Here is a 21644-nt window from a genome sequence, read left to right on the forward strand (position 1 = left end):
AAAAGTCCTCCGGCTCTTATCTTACCTGAGCTACACTTTTCTAGAACCTTGCCAACGAGCTTTGTAATTTTTGTCTATGTCATTCTTCATAGGCGATGGGTTAGCTGTTTCTATTGTATATGGATGGGGCTCTGTGTGCATTGTCCACGGCAACACCGCCTTATTCAACAACCCATTCTTTTCGAGCCTATGCGAGCAAGGCATGCGGCTTAGTTTAGTGATGCCGACGCATCTGCCCGTCAAGATCAGGGTGGTGCCCGACTCGATATGCTTGGCGCCATAGACAATCCCGATTGTATGATGTGGTTTGCAGTTGCACCAATTAAAGTAGGTTCGATCCTCCACCATTCTTCATAGGTGTTTCACTGATTGAAATTTTCGATGTTGTCCACCTGAACGATGAGTTTGGTTGGGGTTTCGACACGGATATTTCAGCTTGCGGCTTTAGTTGCGACCTTCATTTTCTTTAGTGCCAAATTTATGTTTATGAGGTCAATTATATATGGTTGTAGCCAATATTCTCTTCATCTACTCCCTCCGTTCGGAATTACTTGTCACAAAAATGGGTAAAAAGGATGTATCTACAACTAAAATACATCTAGATACATTCATTTCTTGGACGAGTAATTCCGAACGGAGGGAGTAATATATTATACGGTTGTATTTCAAAAAAGATACTGATTGCGCATGCCTACGTACTGTACGACTGCAAAGAAATTTCCCCCTGCCTACCACCACCTACCACAAATAACAACTTAAATTGATAATGATTGTGCATCATGGAAGGAGATGGGTGCCCTCCCACAATCTGGATCGGTAGGTGCACCCGCACATGTGGTTGGTGAGGAGAGATCTGAACTTTTATTTTTCTTTCCGAGGGGGAGAGGAGAGATCTGAGCTTTTTGGTTGGCCACAACACATTGACTGCAACAACCGCGAAGGGGACATTTACACACCGCTCGTCCACAGAAAATCCTGCTGTGGGCTGAGCACCCACCCCACCCCACCCCACCGCACCAGTCCACTCCTCCTCCACCAACCCCCTAGCGGCTGAAGCGCCACGTACTCCCTCCTCTTTCGGTACGCCAGTACTGGCTGGTGTAGCCATCATGCCAGCTAACGTAAATTAGGGGGTGAGGGGAGCAACTCGGGTCGATCGTTGCCGGTGTCGACATGCTTTCTACGCATGATCTCATCGGTCTGCGCCTACCCCATCAGTGACAAATTGACGATGTTCGGCGTAATTTTGTGCTCGTGGACCGGAAATATTTGGCCAGAGCCCAGAGCAAAATATCTCATCGGCCGGCGACATTTCTTCAGATGCAAGTGTTTCTTTTTCTGAAATTTCGGTTGCGGATTCACAAGCAACGGTTTGTTCGAAACATTCGGCAGCAGGGTACAAATCCCTACGTAACAGAGCCCGAGGTTGAAGACAACTCCTTGTAGTAAAACTAAAACAGAGGCGCCATCTTGGGTCCCTACACAAAGTTAAATATCCGAATGCAGCGTTTGCTTCGCTGCCTTTCCCCGTGCAAACGGAAACAGTTCAATACTTTGATCCAGGCCGTGTAAAGCTACTGATCACGACGGTATCTTTATAATTAACTAATCCAAGTGGAGGCCGTGATGGATCGATCGTGTGGTTGGTGCCTCTATGTCTGCTGGTTTGTAGTACTATATTAGGGCATGTACAATGCATAGCCTCAAGGTGATGCCTCACATGCCATGTAGGATCGGATATGACGTAAAGTAGGTTCGGATAAGGAAGCAGGATCCTCTCCAGGAGGCGGGTGCTTGAAGAAAAAAAGCGTGGTCCGGTGACAAAAGCTGAAAAGGTTGGAATGAAAAGTAGCGGTGCATGTGTATTAGAGTCTTTATTTTTTATTTCTTAATGAGGCCCACTAATGATAGCTTGCATTAGAGAGAAAAAATTAATGTAGGTGCTTCAAATTACTTTTTGTCATGGGGCATATGTATTCACATGCCACCATTGTACATGCCCTAGACGATGGGCTTACGTGAGCTACTGGGATAGCACGGCCAACATGTGGCTCTAGCGAGTGTGGTGGTTCTACGTTGCCATCAAGGAGCTCGACGAACATAGAAAATGGGGAGGCAGGCTGGAGAAAATTAGTACTGCTCCGTGGAAGTGGAATCTTGCCGGATGGTGACATCTTCACGTGTGATGACTTCATTTGGTCATTGCCACCAGATGTTTGGTTAAGGTTGGTATCAACCAAGCGATTCTCATAGTGGAATTTTTTTCTACCACAACTTTTCAAACTTGTTTGTTTCTAAGGAATGAAAAATAAATTCATGGCAATTAACTACTGCATGTGTTCCTAAATACAAGTTTTTTTAGAGATTTCAATGCGAACTACATACGAAACAGAATGGGTGAATCTACACTATAAAATATGTCGATATTCGCTCTAAAAAGACTTATATTTAGGACTGAGGGAGTAGGTTCTAAATATTTTTGAAAGAAGTATGTTCTTTGTCAACCCTCTTGTACTAACCCTAGCCACCGCTGCCAAGCGTGGAAGGGTTCCTCTTTGTTGATCTTGGACGTGGTGGTCTCGATGACGACTCACCCTTTTGTGGTTCTGGGTGCTTATGTGATGCCATGAGGATGTAGCGGTAGATCTCGATGGTCACGTGTCTAGCTTCAATCGGCCGCTCGGTTAGGTCAATGCCACTAACGCCAGTTTGTGGTCTCAATTTTGTGCTTGCCAGCATTTGTGGATGCAATTGTTTGGAGGTCATTACACAAGTGGCAACCTTCAACTATTTGTTGGCTAGTCGCTAGTCGGACCAGTCGGCTACACATGTGTTAGCATGGTATCGAAACTAGTTCGCCATCCCTTTGGCGCAAATTGGCCTTGTCACGGCAGAGATCCCAATGGTTTGACAAGGCAGCTAGTAGTGACCAACGGGTTGCTTTATGTGCTTTTGTCTCCTTTTAATTGTGCGTCTATCTAGCTTGATGCATTTCTTCAACTGTTGTGGATTCCTCATAGGCATAAGTTTCTTCAACAAGAACCCATTGTTCGTCTTGACAACTACAAGGGCTACCCTTCAGTAAAAAATTTATTATTGTGTGGAGAGGCAACCGACTCAATTTTTTGTTGGTGATGGTGACGCGGATCAATGGAGGCAACACATGACTGGAATTTCGTGGTTGTGTCAACAACCTTGTAATTAAGTGGATGTAATGGCGGCACGAAGTTGTAGACTAGTCATTTCGGTTTGCTTTGGTGTGAAAATGTGGAGACCATCACCTACTATGCAGGATGAAAATTCCAAGTCTGGCATTGACTGGTTGCCCTAATGATGATTAGACATTTAATTTTCTTCTTGAAGGCGCCATTCCAGAGAACCGAAGCTTGGTCCCTAGATGAAATTTTGTACTTTCTAATGCGGGCTTTATTTTGTTATATTTTGTTTTTCTGTCTTTGATTGCAACCTTCAACCTCCGGTTTGTGACTTCCTGCATCTCTTTTAGTTATTAGTTACTGGAATAATTATTTTCTTCCTGCATCTAGTTGATTATGAGGCCGAAAGAAAGCACTTATTCCAGTAACTAATAACTAAATAAGAAAGTAATTCCACCGTAGTTTATAATTATATACTCCCTCCGTCCCAAAATAAGTGTCTCAACTATGTATACTAACTTTAGTGCTAAGTTGTAGTAATCTTGAGACACTTATGACAGAGGGAGTACATCATAAAAAATCATCTCAAACTATATAGGGATAAAACCATGCAAAAAATAGGCCAATCACAAACTTGCATGCCTTGCTTAATATGAACCTCAACATATAGTATATAGTGGCTTACTAGCTGACGATGTGTAACCCATCATCGCTTTAAAAACTTTGTAAATAAAACTTTATATGCCTTCATATCCTTTTGGCCTTTTGTATGGGATGATTCTTCCGATGAAGTTGTTTTCAACAAAAGTAATATAACAAATAGAAGTGCACGCGTTTGGGAGAAGATGCCGATGAATTGCTCTCACTTTGGCAAAATGCCACTGTTCGTTGCAGCATCCATAGTAGGATGACCCTTGTGTAACAAAAGTGCATTGAGAGTATTGGCGCTGACTCAGCCCGACATAATTCGCAGTCAGACGGATCCGATTTTAGTAGGAATTAAGTATTTAATTATCTGAAAATTAAGTAATTCCACCATACCGTACAATCTTCTCAGAAATAATATCATTGATAAAAATCCCTGCAAAAGTTAGGACAACCATAAGTTTAATGCATATGGGTAATATGAACCTCAATGTATAAATGATAGCGAAATGGTTTACTGAACGGACAATGTGTCACCCATCATCCCCTAAAAATCGGTGAAAATAAAACTTTATATGCCTTCACCGCTTCATATCCTCTTGGACTTTTGCATGGAGATGATTCACAAGATGGGAGTTGTTTTCAGCAAAAGAAACAGTGTGAGCTGTATGCGGCACACCGTGGCCGATCGCGCTCCGGGAAAGCTGCCGACGCTTGCTACACTCCATTTCGTGGGCTCCTGCAAATCTGACAGATGAATGAGCACCAACCACCTGTGTGAGTCACTGTTTGCTTTCAAGCAGATGTCGGGAAAGCAGCCAACGCAACACTCTGTTTTCTAGGGCCCCGAAGCGATTCTTCCTGTATATAGTATCTTGCAGATCTCGATGCAAAGGGACTGCTCACTCCATTGCAGTAAAGGTTACGGATTATGAATGTCTTAAGGCCCTGAGGTGCCAAAATCACTTTTTCTTCATTTGACACCAATGCCCTATATTGCCCAACCAGTGTCATAAAAAAATTTCTAGGCACCGGAGCACATACTTGCTCCGATGTCAAAACTTACAAAGCTGCAAATAATTGGCTCGGTGGCCCACACAAGAAAGTAAAGTAGACTGAGAAGGTCCGCAGTTGATGGCTTGCTTGAGTTTTCTATTCATATGGGGGCCTACTCATTTCAGGCCATATGAGTACACATACTGTGAGACCGGTGCTAAACAAATTTCTTAAGGCATCGCTGCCCAGCAAACAATATTTTAATGTGTTGGGCAGCGATCACATTGTGGAAGGCCTAAGATATGAATTGGAACGATAGTTATTTTTGCAATGTCTGGTTTATTTACTGCTCCCACCGGCCACCGCTACATAATTCTCGCGGTGATTTTAGTTCAATTAAACCACGACAAGAATTACGGAAAGGCGAGAGTTCGGCACAAATGTTGTTGCCTTTGCTTAATCTTCATGCTTCGCAACTCTGATATTCAATTGGTGTAAAGCGTTGTGTGGCTGTGGCGACGTGCTTACACTTGTGTGTCTATATTATACTCAGAGTTTGTAAAATAATAATATCGTATTAAGATAACATATAAAATAATCAGCTACATTTGCTTTTTAACCATAAATGAATCGAGTAATTATTGGTCTATCTTGACAAAGCAAAATATATGTTACATCTTTAGATGGAGAGAACAGTAGCAAATGCTTCCGTCGTTAGGTTGTAGCAATTCAAACAACGGTGACGCTAGTCTCCTAGGGAATATGATTACGTCCGATTATGTCTCTTATTGAACTGATGCGTGACAGTGAGGCTTGAGGATCACACCTACTGCTTCGTCATCAGCCTCCCTCTTCCCCTGGTGTCGCCCCCGTGGGCGACCAGGTGGAACCCTAGCCGCCTTCGGGCATACTTCCCCTGCCTTTCCTTCATCCTTGCCACAGCTAGCAAAGCCGACGGGCGAAGCCTGGCCGGCAGGGGCGGCGGCGGGACTTCTCTCCCCTTTGCGCGACACGGCTGACGCATGACGACCCGTTCGTGAGGAGGCGTCGGACTAGGGTGGGGTGCGACAACGCTGCGTGCGGATCCTGGCGGCGACGTGCGAGGCGCGTCAATGGCTGGGGTTCGTGCTCGCGACGCGGTATGGCGGCTGCCGGAGGGGCAAGATCTGGTGGTCGCGTGCGTCGCCGGGTTCGGGTCAGATCCTTCTGGATCCGGTAGTTGGACGTCGTCAACCAGCATGGATGGCGGTGCTCGTCGTTGACCAGGTCGGTTCTTCCTGGATCCGGCGCCTGGATGGATCTGTGTCGTAGGCTCTCCTCGTTCCTCCTTGTTGGTGGGTTGAGATCCATGGTACTTTCCTCTTTGTAGGTTTCGTGTCTCGGCTCGCTATTGAATCCGGAGCAGATAAAGATTGGTGGTACAGGATAAGGACCGGAGGAAACATTGTCCGGGTAGCTTGGCCCGGCATCAGCGATAGTTTCGACGTCTTTACCCTCCTTGGAGGCGAAGCCGAGGTCCCTCCTATTCACATTCGACCCCCTCCGGGACGAAAGTCCAAAACCCGTCTTGGATTGAGCGGGGTGATGCCCTGCGCGTCGTACCCTCCATGGAGGCGCCATCTTTGGAGGCTTGGGTGTTTGCGGAAGAGTTATTGTGGGTGGTGGGCTTCGCGTGTCAGCTCCAGCAATGACAACAGTGTGGAGGTTGGCAAGAGGAGCGACTTCGTCTTGCACGGAGCTTTGGTGGAGATGTCAAGTCATGCCTGGCCGATGGGTCAGCGGTTCGATGATGATGGCGGATTCTAAAACATGTGCATGTGGTGTACGCTTTAGCTTTGCTTCATCGGTTGTAGGTTTCGATACGTTATGCAGATGGATCGGATACGACACTGGTTTTAGATATGGGGAGCGAGAGCACTCCACATTATGAGTTTATAGTGTGAGTGGTGGCTTCATGTATGTTCTTGTCAGACCTTACTTGAATAATCAATAAAGATGGACGCATCAATTGATGTAGAGGCCGGGGGTTTTAATCTCCTTTTCCAAACAAAATGTTTATTGTCATAACTTTTGATACACATCGACAGGAAAACACCACATAAAGTTTGTTAGTCGAAATCAGTCAAGTCAGATTCTCCAGTAAAAAATGCTCTCTCGTAGTACATTCTAATAGTTGTTTGGGAACATTGCATGGAAAACAAAAAAAATTATATGCACACGCAACATCTATCCATGGAGATGCATGGCTACGAGAGGGGAGAGTGTGTGTCTACTTGATAAATGCTTCCACTTAACGGTCTACGTACCCTCGTAGACCGTTAAGCGGAAGCATTTATCAACACGGTTGATGTAGTCGTACACCTTCACGATCCACCCGATCAAGTACCGAATGTACGGCACCTCCACGTTCAACACACGTTCAGCTCGATGGCATCCTCACCTTCTTGATCCAGCAAGACGGGTGGAGTAGTAGATGAGTTCCAGCAGCACGACGGCGTGGTGACGATGGTCATGCAACTATCTCCGCAGTGCTTCGCTGAGCACTATGAAAATATGACCAGGGATGAACTAGAGGGAGAGGGGCGCCGCACACGGCTAGGGAATCGTGGTGTGTGTTGCCCCTCTCCCTCCACAAGGAGGGGGAGCCCAAGGAGGGGAGGCAGCCTAGGGCTCCCCCAAGGGGCCGGCGGCCGCCTTGGGCTCCTGCCCTGGCCACGCCCCTTCCTTCTTGAGCGCATGGGGGAAGGCAGGAGGGGGTGGCGCCCCCCTTTCCTTTCTCTCATAAGGAGGGGAAGGCAGGAGGAGCTAGCCCTCCCTCCTTTCCTCCCTTAGGGACGGAGGCCTAGAGGTAGGGCGCGCCAGCCTTGTGGGTTGGTGTGCTCCCCTTGTTTGGCTCATATGGCCCAATAACCTCCCGGGGCCTCCCAGAACCCCTTCCGGTGATCCGATGATTACACGGTACATTCCGAAACCTTTCCGATGACCAAATAACATCGTCCTATATATCAATCTTTACCTCCGGACCATTCTGGAGCTCCTCGTCATGTCCGTGATCTCATCCAGGGCTCCAAACAACATTCGGTCGCCAAACCACATAACTCATATAATACTATATCATCAACGAACGTTAAGCGTGCGGACCCTACGGGTTCGAGAATGATGTAGACATGACCAAGACACCTCTCCGGTCAATAACCAATAGCGGGACCTGGATGCCCATATTGGTTCCAACATATTCTACGAATATCTTTATCGATCGAACCTTTATGACAACATACGTAGTTCCCTTTGTCTGTTGGTATGTTACTTGCCCGAGATTCGATCGTCGGTATATTCATACCTAGTTCAATATCATTACCGACAAGTCTCTTTACTCGTTCCGTAATATATCATCTTGCAACTAACTCCTTAGTCACTTTGCTTGCAAGCTTCTTATGTTGTGTATTACCGAGAGGGCCCAGAGATACCTCTCCGTCATACGGAGTGACAAATCTCAATCTCGATTCACGCCAACTCAACAGACACCTTCGGAGATACCTGTAGAGCATCTTTATGATCACCCACTTATGTTGTGACGTTTGATAGCACCCAAGGTATTCCTCCGGTATCCGGAAGTTGCATGATCTCATGGTCGAAGAAACATGTATTTGGCATTCAGAAAGCAATAGCAAAAATCTGAACAATCATATGCTAAGCTAACAGATGGGTCTTGTCCATCATATCATTCTCCTAATGATGTGATCCCGTTATGAAGTGACAGCTCATGTCTATGGTTAGGAAACCTTAACCATCTTTGATCAATGAGCTAGTCTAGTAGAGGCTTACTAGGGACACAATATTTGTTTATGTATCCACATATGTATCTAAGTTTCCGGTCAATACAAGTATAGCATGAATAATAAACATTTATCATGAATAAGGAAATATAATGATGATGATGATAATAATAATAATAATAATAATAATAATAATAATAATAATAATAATAATAATAATAATAATAACTTTATTGTTGCCTCTAGGGCATATTTCCATCAGTCTCCCACTTGCACTAGAGTCAATAATCTAGATTACATAGTGATGAATCTAACGCCCATGGAGTCTTGGTGTTGATCATGTTTTGCTCGCGGAAGATGTTTAGTCAACGGGTCTGCCACATTCAGATCTGTATGTATTTTGCAAATTTCTATGTCTCCATCTTTGAATTTTTCACGAATGGAGTTGAAGCGTCTCTTGATGTGTTTGGTTCTCTTGTGAAACCTGGATCCCTTCACTAAGGCAATTGCTCCAGTGTTGTCACAAAATATTTTCATTGGACCCGATGCACTGGGTATTACACCTAGATCTGATATGAACTCCTTCATCCAGATTCCATGCGCTGCTTTCAAGGCAGCTATGTACTTCGCTTCACATGTAGATCCCGCCACGATGCTCTATTTGGAACTGCACCAACTGACAACTCCACCATTAAATATAAACACGTACATATCCGGTTTGTGACTTAGAGTCATCCGGATTAGTGTCGAAGCTAGCATCGACATAACCTTTTTACAACGAGCTCTTCATCACCTCTATAAATGAGAAACATATCCTTGGTCCTTTTCAGGTATTTCAGGATATTCTTGACCACTGTCCAGTGATCCACTCCTAGATTACTTTGGTACCTTCCTACCAAACTTATGGCAAGGCACACATCAGGTCTGGTACACAGCATAGCATACATGATAGAACCTATGGTTGAGGCATAGGGAATTACTTTTATTTTCTCTCTATCTTCTGCCGTGGTCGGACATTGAGTCTGACTCAATTTCACACCTTGCAACACAAGCAAGAACCCTTTCTTTGACTGGTCCATTTTGAACTTCTCCAGAAATTTGTCAAGGTATGTGCTTTGTGAAATTCCTATTAAGCGTCTCGATCTATCCCTATAGATCTTGATGCCCAATATATAAGCAGCTTCACCAAGGTCTTTCATTGAAAAATTCTTATTCAAGTATCCTTTATGCTATCCAGAAATTCTATATCATTTCCAATCAACAATATGTCATCCACATATAATATCGGAAATGCTACAGAGCTCCCACTCACTTTCTTGTAAATACATGCTTCACCATAAGTCTGTATAAAACCATATGCTTTGATCACCTCATCAAAGCGTATATTCCAACTCTGAGATGATTGCACCAGTCAATAAATGGATCCCTAGAGCTTGTACACTTTATTAGCACCTTTAGAATCGACAAAATCTTCTGGTTGCATCATATACAACTCGCCTTTAAGAAATCCATTAAGGAATGCAGTTTTGACATCCATTTGCCAGATTTCATAATCATAAAATCCGGCAATTGCTAACATGATTCGGATAAACTTAAGCATCACTATGGGTGAGAAAGTCTCACCGTAGTCAACCCCTTGAACTTGTTGAAAACCTTTTGCGACAAGTCGAGCTTTGTAGACAGTGACATTACCATCAGCATCCGTCTTCTTCTTGAAGATCCATTTATTCTCAATGGTTTGCCGATCAACGTGCAAGTCCACCAAAGTCCACACTTTTTTCTCATACATGGATCCAATCTCAAATTTCACGGCCTCAAGCCATTTATCGGAATCTGGGCTCATCATAGCTTCTTTATAGTTCATAGGTTCATCATGGTCTAATAACATGACTTCCAGGACATGATTACCGTACCACTCTGGTTCGGAACATGTTCTGGTCGACTTACGAAGTTCGGTAGTAACTTGATCTGAAGTTTCATGATCATCATCACTAGCTTCTTCTCTAGTTGGTGTAGGCATCACGGAAACGTTTTTCTCTGGTGTGCTACTTTCCAATTTGAGAGAAGGTACAACTACCTCATCAAGTTCTACTTTCCTCCCACTCACTTCTTTCGAGAGAAACTCCTCTAGAAATGACCCATTTTTAGCAACAAAGATCTTGCCTTCGGATCTGTGGTAGAAGGGGTACCCAATAGTTTCTTTATGGTATCCATGAAGATGCACTTATCCGCTTTGGGTTCGAGCTTATCAGGTTGTAGTTGTTTGACATAAGCATCGCATCCCCAAACTTTAAGAAATGACAACTTAGGTTTCTTGCCAAACCATAGTTCATATGGTGTCGTCTCAATGGATTTAGACGGTGCCCTATTTAACGTGAATGCGGCCGACTCTAAAGCATAACCTCAAAATGATAAAGGCATATCGGTAAGAGACATCATAGAACGAACCATATCTAATAAAGTACATGGTTACGACGTTCGGACACACCATTATGCTGTGGTGTTCCAGGTGGCGTGAGTTGTGAAACAATTCCACATTGTTTTAAATGAAGGACACATTCATAACTCAAATATTCACCTCCACGATCAGATCATAGAAACTTTATTTTCTTGTTACGATGATTCTCTACTTCACTATGAAATTCTTTAAACTTCTCAAATGTTTCAGATTTGTGTTTCATCAAGTAGATATACCCATATCTACTCAAAATCATCTGTAAAGGTTAGAAAATAACGATACCCGCCGCGTGCCTCAATACTCATTGGACCGCATATATCGGTATGTATGATTTCCAATAAGTCATTAGCTCGCTCCGTTGTTCCGGAGAACGGAGTTTTAGTCATCTTGCCCATGAGGCATGGTTCGCAAGTATCAAATGATTCACAATCAAGTGATTCCAAAAGTCCATCTGCATGGAGTTTCTTCATTCGCTTTACACCAATATGACCTAAACGGCAGTGCCACAAGTATGTTGCACTATCATTATCAACTTTGCATCTTTTGGCATCAATATTATGAATATGTGTATCACTACGATCGGTATTCAACAAGAACAAACCATTCATCAAAGGTGCATGACCATAAAAGGTATTATTCATAATTTCATATAAATAGAACATCCATTATTCTCAGACTTAAATGAATAACCGTCTCACAATAAATAAGATCCAGATATAATGTTCATGCTCAATGCTGGCACCAAATAACAATTATTGAGGTCTAAAACTAATCCCGAAGGTAGATGTAGAGGTAGCATGCCGACGACGATCACATCGACCTTGGAACCATTCCCGACGCGCATCGTCACCTCGTCCTTAGCCAATCCCCGTTTATTCCGCAGCTGGTGTTTCAAGTTACAAATATGAGCAATGCTACCTCTTGCACTTGCGTTGGTTTTCCCTTGAAGAGGAAATGGTGATGCAGCAAAGTAGCGTAAGTACTTCCCTTAGTTTTGAGAACCAAGGTATCAATCCAGTAGGAGAGGACGCACAAGTCACCAAATACCTACACAAACAATCAAGAACTTGCAACCAACGCGATAAAGGGGTTGTCAATCCCTTCATAGTCACTCGCAAAAGTGAGATCTGATAGAGATAATAAAGTAAATATTTTTGGTATTTGAAAGTGCGTTAAGTCAACTAGAGGGGGTGTGAATAGGTGATTTTTACAAATTCGTCACTGAGGAATTTCAGGGTGAGGAAATTCCTAAGTCACGAACAACTAGCAGCGGAATAAGTACTCATGTATAAGCATCACAGAGCAATAGCATAGTCATCATGATGAAATGAAAGACGGACACAGAGTACAGAAAGCGTAAACACAGGATAAGCAGGCTGAAGACAAAGTGACTGAAAAAATAGGATTGAGGAAATAGGATTTAGGAAATAGAGAAAGTCTTCAATCAAAGTCTTCAAACATTAATGATCAGGTTCATCAACACATGAATGAGGAAATGAAAGGGTTGAGGAAATAGAACGAGTAGGCTTGATGAAGACAATGATTTGGTAGACCAGTTCCAACTGATGTGACAGTTGTACGTCTGGTTGGAGCGGTTGAGTATTTAAACTCGAGGACACACAATCCCGGACACACAATCCTCACCGTATTCTACTTGAGCTAAGATCACACAGACCTCGCCCAACACTCGTGGTAAGTCTACACAGGTGACTTCCAAACCTTCATAGACTTGGTCACTCGGTGATCCATAATTCCTCTTGGATGCTCAGACCATGACGCCTAACTGTCTGGAGGATACACAGTCCTCAAAGGTAACAAGCGTCGATTCCACACAGGAACAATCTCTTCAGTGATGCTCAATCACTTTGGGGTTATAGGTTTGGGTTTGGGATTTGGGTTTTTCCTCACTTGATGATTTTCGCTCAAAGTCCTCAGAGGATGGGATGCTCTCAATTGACAAGTGTTGGTTTCTCTCGGAGCGGCCAACCAGCTAGTGGTTGTAGGGGGCGGCTATTTATAGCCAGGGAGCAGCCCGACATGATAAGACATAAATGCCCTTCAAGGATATGACCATTAGGTGGTAGGATATTTTGGACAACTGGTGCGTAGCACAGCAACGGTCGGATTTGAGGTTCGAATTCCTCAGGGCTATCATGTTCCTCACTGTGTAGGCAATCTGCACTGGCGAAATCCTAACTCCTCAATCAGAACAAATTCCTCAGAGACCAGAAGATCTTCGTCTCTGTCACTGAAGAAATTGACTCAACTGATATGAGATTTCCAATGGCTTCACTCGAAAGGATTGGGTAGGTGTAGGATTTTGAGATGAGCATCACTTGGAAACCAGTTTCCTTAGTATTACCTCGACCCCCTTTAACAGTATGGTGTTTTCTATGACTCAAGAAAGAGAAAATGAAACTACGAAAACAAAAGTCTTCATGCTTCATAATCCTCGCATGAATATCCAAGTCTTCAAGGTCTCACCAATTTCATCACTTTCAAAGTCTTCAGGAGAACCAAAGTCTTCAGCCGAAGATATTCATTTTTAGGGGTCGACTTTCACTGTAAATATCAAACTCCTCATCGACTTATAGAGCATGTGTACACTCACAAACATATTAGTCCCTTAACCTATAAGTCTTCAATACACCAAAATCACTAAGGGGCACTAGATGCACTTACAATCTCCCCCTTTTTGGTGATTGATGACAATATAGGTTAAGTTTTCAACATGGATGAACATATGAATTGAAAGTGCTCAATATTGTGGAATTTGATTTCAAGATATAGAAGAACCCCCCCTGAAGATGTGCATAGTGAGGAATTTGCTTTTGAAGCAATGCACAATTGAAGAGTAGAATCATGGAGATCTCCCCCTATATCTTGTAATTCATACACACATTTAACATATCGAATGAAGAATTTGAAATGCATGATGAAATATGGTGACTGATGTAATTCAGCATGCGTGCATAGCATATATGAGGAAATAGCACGCAGAAAAACAAAGCAAAAGTATCACGTCACCACCGGACTTAAGTTTACAACTCAATCAATAAACACTTCAGAAGAGCGAGAGTTGCAACTTAACAAAAAAATGCCGATATAGATAGACCCGCTTGAAGACTAACTCAAATTTCTCCCCCTTTGTCATCAAATGACCAAAAGGGACAAAAAATGAGGACTAACGCCCATGAAGAGTTTCATCACGAAGTTGATGGAGGAGCGCCAGCGTTGTTGGGGTCGGTTGTTGGAGTAGGGCCTGCCGCAGTGTCGTCCAAGTCTTCATTTTCATCGGTCTCGCATGATGAAGAATATGAGCTGGGCACCAAGGGAGGAACTTCGACTTTCTTGAATTTCTTCGTAGGAGGCTTAGACCAACTGAAGTCCTGCTTGAAGCCCATCTGCTTGAGATCCTCATCACCGTAGAGATGAGTCAGAACAGCCCAGGTGCGATCAAAAACTTCATGGAGGTAGTAGTGGTTCTTCTTTACTGAATTATGTGTAGTAGTCATGTTGTGAAGAATTGAATCAAACTGGCGCTTGACCCATTTATGGTTGTGATCGACCTTTTGATGAAGACTGAGGAGAAGCTCACGATCAGTCATCACCCTTGGAGCTGTGGCTTGAGGACTTTGCTTTAATGCATTGGCGGCAGAATCATGAGTGGCAGAGTCATCATTGGTGGAATACGATGCAGCTTTGCGGAACTGTCCATCCAATGGACGAATGCCCTCATCAACAATTGCGGTGGCCTTGCCCTTTTCATCAGCTGAGGAAAATGTCCGCTTGAGGACTTCAATGGGGGGCAAGTAACTGCCATGGTTAAGTGTGTCAGCCTTGTAGTTGATTGAAGACCTTGATCTAAGGAATCTCATAATCCAGGGAGCATAAGGCTTCAATTCAAAGGGAGACAGTGCAACGTTTGCCATAGTCTGCATGAAGATGTCATGATAGTTTATTGGGATACTATGCACGATATTGAACAACAGGTTCTTCATGATGCCAACGACTTCTTCATCGTTCGAGTCATGGCCTTTGATTGGACTCAAAGTCTTGGTCAAAATGCGATAGACAGTTTGAGGCACATATAACAATTCCTTCACGAGGAATTTGGTCCTTGGGGCTTGACTGGGCTTCAGTGGCGTCATCAGTACTTGCAGGTAGTGATCAGACAGCTTAGGTTCATGATATATACGACTGGCACCTTCAAGGGGAGGACTGACAGGCAGGGCATGAAGTAATTCAGAGGCCAGTGCTTTGAAGTGGGTGTTCTCTCTCATCTAGTCCAACACCCAAGAGTTGACATCTTCAACATTTCCGGTGATGTGCAACATCGCATAGAACTGAAGAATGAGTTCTTCATTCCAGCCACATATATCTGTGCAGAAGTTTAGCAATCCAGCATCATGAAGAATATGGAGGACTGGTGTGAAGCACGGTAGCGATTCCATGTCCACGTGAGGAATATGCGCATGATTGAAGATTTTGTCCTTATCGAAAATTAGTGAAGAATAGAAGTTTGCTTGGCTGGCAGTCCAGAAACGCTTCCTTCTAAGATGAGCAGAGTCATAGGGGTTGTAGTCGGTGAAGAACACATGCTCATGGAATAAGTCATCTGCCTTGAATTTTGGCGTCTTTGAGAATGGATTCTTCGACTTCGGCTGAGGATTATCAGTCAGTTGAAGCACAACCTCAGGAATCTCAATCTCTGGAGCCGCATGCTGAGGAATTTCAGCTTCTGCTTCAGTAGCAGCCTGGGTCTCCATTTCTTCAGCAGCTTTGTCATCAGCACTAGTGGCTGGAATTTCTTCAGGAATGGAAGGTGCAGTGTGAATTTCATCAGAGCCCATTTGAACTTCAGTAGGTACTGGGGACTAAGGAATTTGTTGCAGTGGCGTGAACAAAGGAGTTGGGGTGCTGACTTTCCCAAAAGTCATCATTCATCACAGGCGCGGTGCTCCCAGTGTCCATGTCTTCATCTTCTTCCATTTCTTCAACGCGTGCCTCTTCAGCTGTGAACTGAGGCAGTGGCGATGATACCTGAGGAGTTAAAGTGAAAGTCTCCACTTCAATTTCTTCATCCATCTGCTCTGTCGAAGCAGCAGAAGGTTTTTCTTCATCAGATTCACTCGGAATCACATAGTATTCGCCAAAAGGAATGATTTCCTTTGATGGCATGCTTGAGAGAGGAATAGCATCAATTGGGTTCTCAAGTGAGCTTGTCAAAATCTTCACCTTCTTGGGTGCAGAAGATTCTGAGGAAGCAGATGCTTTCCTTTTCTTTAGAGCAGCTCGCTCCGCAGCCTTTGTTTTCTTCACTTCCAAAGTAGAAGGAAGAATTGGACTTGGTGTTGGTGTTGGTGCAGGAGGAGCAGAGGAAATTGGAGCAATTTCTTCAGGCACAACTGATGCAGTTGTCCTGTCTTGTTCAGCTTCTTCAGGTGCAGCTTCAGATGCTTCAGCTGGCCTGACTTGTTCTTCAGGCGCAACACTAGTGGTTGCCCTGACAATTTCTTCAGCGGCTGGAATTTCTTCACCCTGGTGCTTGCAGTTTCATCAGCAGCCTGATTTTCATCAGCGGTGCTGGCATGTTCTTCAGTTGGCTGAGCAGATGCTTCAGCTTGAGGAATTTCAATGTGCGTTGGATCAGCAACATTGGAAGTGAGTCCTTTCGCCATTTTGATGAATCTAACTTTGGCTCCCAGCCATTCTGCCTTGTAGGCGTCAAATTCATCACTGAGCTTTTAGATCTCAGATTGCAGAGTGATGAGTTGTTCAGGCGATAGCGTGAGCACGTTGTCCTTCAGATAATGCTGTTTCTTGTACCGGGCTTTCTTCACAGTCCTGGCTTGTTCATATTTCCATTTCTCTTCAGAGATGAAAGCCGTCAACATGTGACTTTGTCCAGGAGTGAGGTCTAACTCTGGCAAAGGAGTGTTTGGGTCTTTGTGCCAGAGGTCAATGAAATCCATGATCTTCTTCGGATCCAATAGAAGAGGCACATCACTTCCCTTGGCTCTAGCGGCCCTTTGCTTTCTATTTTTGATGATTTCGGCCAATTCTTCATCATCAGCTTCATCATCATTAGATGGTACTTGGAAGGCAACTTGCTTCTTGTGACGACTTGGTCTAGTGCCTCGTCCTACAGTGGCCTTGGTCTTCAGCAAGGTGGGGCTTTTTGAAGACAGAGGAGGAGCTGAAGAACTTGCAGAAGCTCCTGAGGCAATTGAGATGCCTGTGGTCCTTTGGCAAGTGGCAAGATGCACAGGTGCCGAGGACTTTGCCGGAGGAGCTGAGGGTTTTGCAACCTGAGGAACTGGAGCAGCTTGAGGGTTTTGCCGTGAGGGCACAGATGAGCTTGGCTGTGAGGGCATTGCTGAGGTTGGAGGTTTGCGAGCAGGCTTCTTGGGCATAGCCTTCTTGCTTGTGGAAGCCTCAGCAGCGACAGCAGCAGAATCTTCATTGAATTTCCTCACTGCTTCTTTGGTCTGTTTGACCAACTTGGCTTGCCGCTTGGCCCATTCATCAGCATAATCCTCACCGTGTTTGATGCTAGTGGGATCAACACGCTGGCCAGGTGCCAACAGAGGTCTTAGGCAAGGAGGGTTTAGAGTGAATTTCTTCATATATGTTGGAGTAACATATCTGTACTCCCTCCATTCTCGTGCCCATCTTCGTTCAATTTTCCGTATGCGCACCTTGCGCTCATTCGTTGTTTCCTTCCCATGAGTTGCCTCATCAGGCGTGCAGTACCCTACACAAATGTCAGCAAGGATCTCAAAAGCAGTGTTGACTTCCAGTTTCTTTCCTCCCTTCTAAGGTCTTTTGCCATCTGCCATTTTCTTCAGCTGAGGAATTTGAACTATTGAGTTCTCTGAAGAAGTATGCAGCTTTTCTTTGAGGAATGCTGCAATGAGTTAAGTTGATGAGAACCTAGTGATTCAGCAGCAGACATGTGTACCTGTGAATAGAATATATATAGGTGCGAAGAATTTGGAGAGGTCATATGCGTTCTCAAAAGTTTTTGCAAAAAGGAACAAGTTTGAGGAAATTGACCACATATGTCTTGAAGAATTTCACTAAGCATTCTTTGACTTAGGTTCCAGAGTTGTGTGGATTGTGAAATTCACACAATTGAGGAATCTTGAGGAAAAAGGTCACTTAGAGAAACAGATCAAGAACTGATGATTGTGTGAGGTGTTTAGAGTGTGGAAGTTGAAGAATAAACACCTTTTGAAGATTTTATGGAAATCATCAGAATCAACAAAGGCAGTAAAAGTAACTTTTAATTACCCTTGACAAAGAACACGATGAACTGGGAGTGTAGATTTAGAAGTTCGTCAGTCCAGATCTTCCATGCCCTAACTTGGCAGAGGAAGACAGCTACGACAGCAACAGAGAGAAGATGTCCGCGGCCGGCGCGAGTACGACGACAACAAGGTCTAGGCAGTGAAGCTCTTCCTCACCAGCGACGATGAAGGTAGCGGCGGTGAGGGAGTCCTGGATTAAGGGGTCCTCAGACAGCCGGACTATATACATGGGCTGGACTGTTAGGCTATGAAGATACAGGATAGAAGACTTTGTCCCGTGTCCGGATGGGACTCTCCTTTGCGTGGAAGGCAAGCTTGGAGATTTAGATATGTAGATTCCTTTCTCTGTAACCGACTTTGTGTAACCCTAGCCCCCTCCGGTGTCTATATAAACCGGAGGGTTTAGTCTGTAGGACAACAGTCATAATCTCATAGGCTAGCTTCTAGGGTTCAACCATCACGATCTCGTGGTAGATCAACTCTTGTAATACTCACATTCATCAGGATAAATCAAGCAGGAAGTAGGGTATTATCTCCATAGAGAGGGCCCGAACCTGGGTAAACATTGTGTCCCCCGCCTCCTGTTACCATTAGCCTTAGACGCACAGTTCGGGACCCCCTACCGAGATCCGCCGGTTTTGACAGAGACATTGGTGCTTTCATTGAGAGTTTCGCTGTGACGTCGAAGATAGACTTGATGGCTCGCCTTGTTATCAAGGACAACATCACCTCTAGGGGAGCCCTGGCCTCAATCCAAACCCTCCGGCTGGGCAGCTTCACTATGACTGCCCGTTCAGCCGTCGAGCCGATGATGACCTCTCGGGTCATCAAAAATCACCTCTGCGTCAGCTCAGAATACTCCGAATAGATGGATCCGACAGAGTTGTCGTCTTTAAATGAACTCCTCGATCGCATCGCCTCCTTGGGAGTCACTACGGACTACGATCGGATTGTGTTTAAACCCGATCAGAGAGAAATTGAATCTCCACCAATCACCCATCAGATAGCGGTAGTGGAGGAGCAATGCAATGACTCTTCCTCTATATTGAGGACGAACTATGTTCAGATTTCCGAGCTCACAGAGCCGGATACCCGCCCGCAGGAAGACATGCCTCGTATTCCGAACCTAGAATTGGACTGTGGGCGTGAAAAACTGGCCGAAATCCCAGAGTCTGAACTTTTAAGCTCGGAAGTTTCTCAAGCTCCGGATCCTACATTGGGTCAGGGCTCGGACTTAAGTCCACCCACCCACCCAGATATAAGCGATCTTACCCACATCAGACAGCGGTCCCAAGAAACGGTCCATCACTTTTGGGCCAGATTCCTCCTTGTCAAGGACAAGATCAAAGACTGCCATGATGAAGACGCAATCTCATTATTCTGCAAAAATAGCACGGACGAGGGAATCCTCAATGCAATCAACCACCGTCACGTATCACACTTCGCTGACTTGGCAACCATAGTACAAAAGTACTGCACAATGAAAAGCGCCTGGAAAACTCAGGCAGCCTCTCGGGAGCCACCAGCTTCCACTAAACCCCTCGTCCGGACAAAAAGGATGTACACTCATAGGTCGCCTAACCCAATAACAAAAAAAAATCGAAGCCCATTACGAGGCGCGGAACCGTTCTAGAGGGATGGCTCGATAAGCCATGCAAAATACACACAACACCGGATACCATACCAACCCACAACCTTAGAGCATGTTGGATACTCCGGCAGGTGGCCAAGAGCGGCGAGGATCTCCTCACTAAAAATACCATAGAGCAACATCCCACGGAAGACAACAACCCTGCAGTACTAACAGTCTTAGAGACTTTCGCCTCAAACAATAGGCGCAAAAGGGCACTCCGTGGCCTCGCTGAAGTCTGCCAAGTTGCAGCAATAAACCCCTGGAACGACATGGCCATAACTTTCAACGCCAGTGACGAACCAAAATTCAGAACAGTCCGGGCAGCTACCACATTGGTCCTCAGTCCGATTGTGGACGGCTTTCGGCTTACCAAAGTGCTCATGGACAGCAGCAGCGGACTAAACCTCATTTACGAGGAAACTCTCAACAAAATGGAAATAGACAGGAGCCGCATTGAGCAAAGTAGCACGACCTTCTGAGGGATTATTCCCAGTCGGGAGGCGCGATGTGCGGGAAACATCACACTCGATGTGGTATTCGACACGCCGGAGAATTATTGGTCCGAAGAGATAACCTTTCAACTGGCCCCTTTCAATAGTGCATATCACGCCCTGTTAGGGCGAGATGCATTTGCAAGCTTCCAAGCTATACCCCATTACAGGTACATGAAGCTCAAGATGCCCGGGCCCAATGGAATCATCACTCTTTCCAGTGATTCGGACATAGTACTTTGCACCGAAAACAAAACCGCCACCTTGGCCCTCGAGGAATTGTCTGAAGCCCTTGCGGCCGAAGAATTAAATGCATTGCGCTCCACGGTGGATAGGGATGACGTGATACTCGATAAGCGATCCAAATCCACCTCCTTTAAACCAGCAGATGAAAAAGTCAAATTCCAGGTCCACCCAACGGACTCCACGAAGACAACATCCATCGGGGCACAGCTGGACCCTACGGTCGATGCCGCACTGCGGGCGTTCCTACACGAAAACTAGGACATATTTGCCTATCACCCTTCTGATATGCCAGGGATCCCACGCAGGCTGGCCAAACAAAGCCTAAACACATTGAAGGGATACAAGCTGGTCAAGCAAACATTAAGGCGCTTTTCCAAACCCAAACGACAAGCCATGGGAGAGGAGCTAGCCAAGTTACTCGAGGCCGGATTCATCAGAGAGATAAAACACCCGGACTGGCTAGCAAACCTGGTGATGGTACCAAAGAAGGGTAAATCCTGGCGCCTATGTGATGGTACAAAACCCGGTATCATCATAGATGTGGTGGGATCCTACTTCTATGAAAAAAAATCATGACAGAAAATGGGCTTTTCGTCCTGGGCGGGCCGGAGACGCAGCTGCATCACATTCTTTGGGCCGTCCATGACGGAAAAAACCATGGTAGAAGCGAGGGCTCGGAAAATTTCAGGGAGTTCCCGGTTACGGTGGGTGGTCGGGGGCCGAGTGATGCGCGTTTCTCTCGTACACGAACGCGCGTGTGTGCGAGGCGTTGGCTCTAACTGAATCCGAGCGAGGCGTTGGGCTCTAACTGAACCCGAGCGATTGCACTGCAGGCTACGCGTTACTGAACCCGAGCGATCGATCAATGGCTGTTAACTGAACCCGATGAGTGATTCCTTCGCCACTGCTGCTAACAGAAGCCGATCAATGC

The sequence above is a fragment of the Triticum aestivum genome, chromosome 2B, assembly GCF_018294505.1.
Source record: "Triticum aestivum cultivar Chinese Spring chromosome 2B, IWGSC CS RefSeq v2.1, whole genome shotgun sequence".
In the NCBI taxonomy this organism is placed as follows: Eukaryota; Viridiplantae; Streptophyta; class Magnoliopsida; order Poales; family Poaceae; genus Triticum; species Triticum aestivum.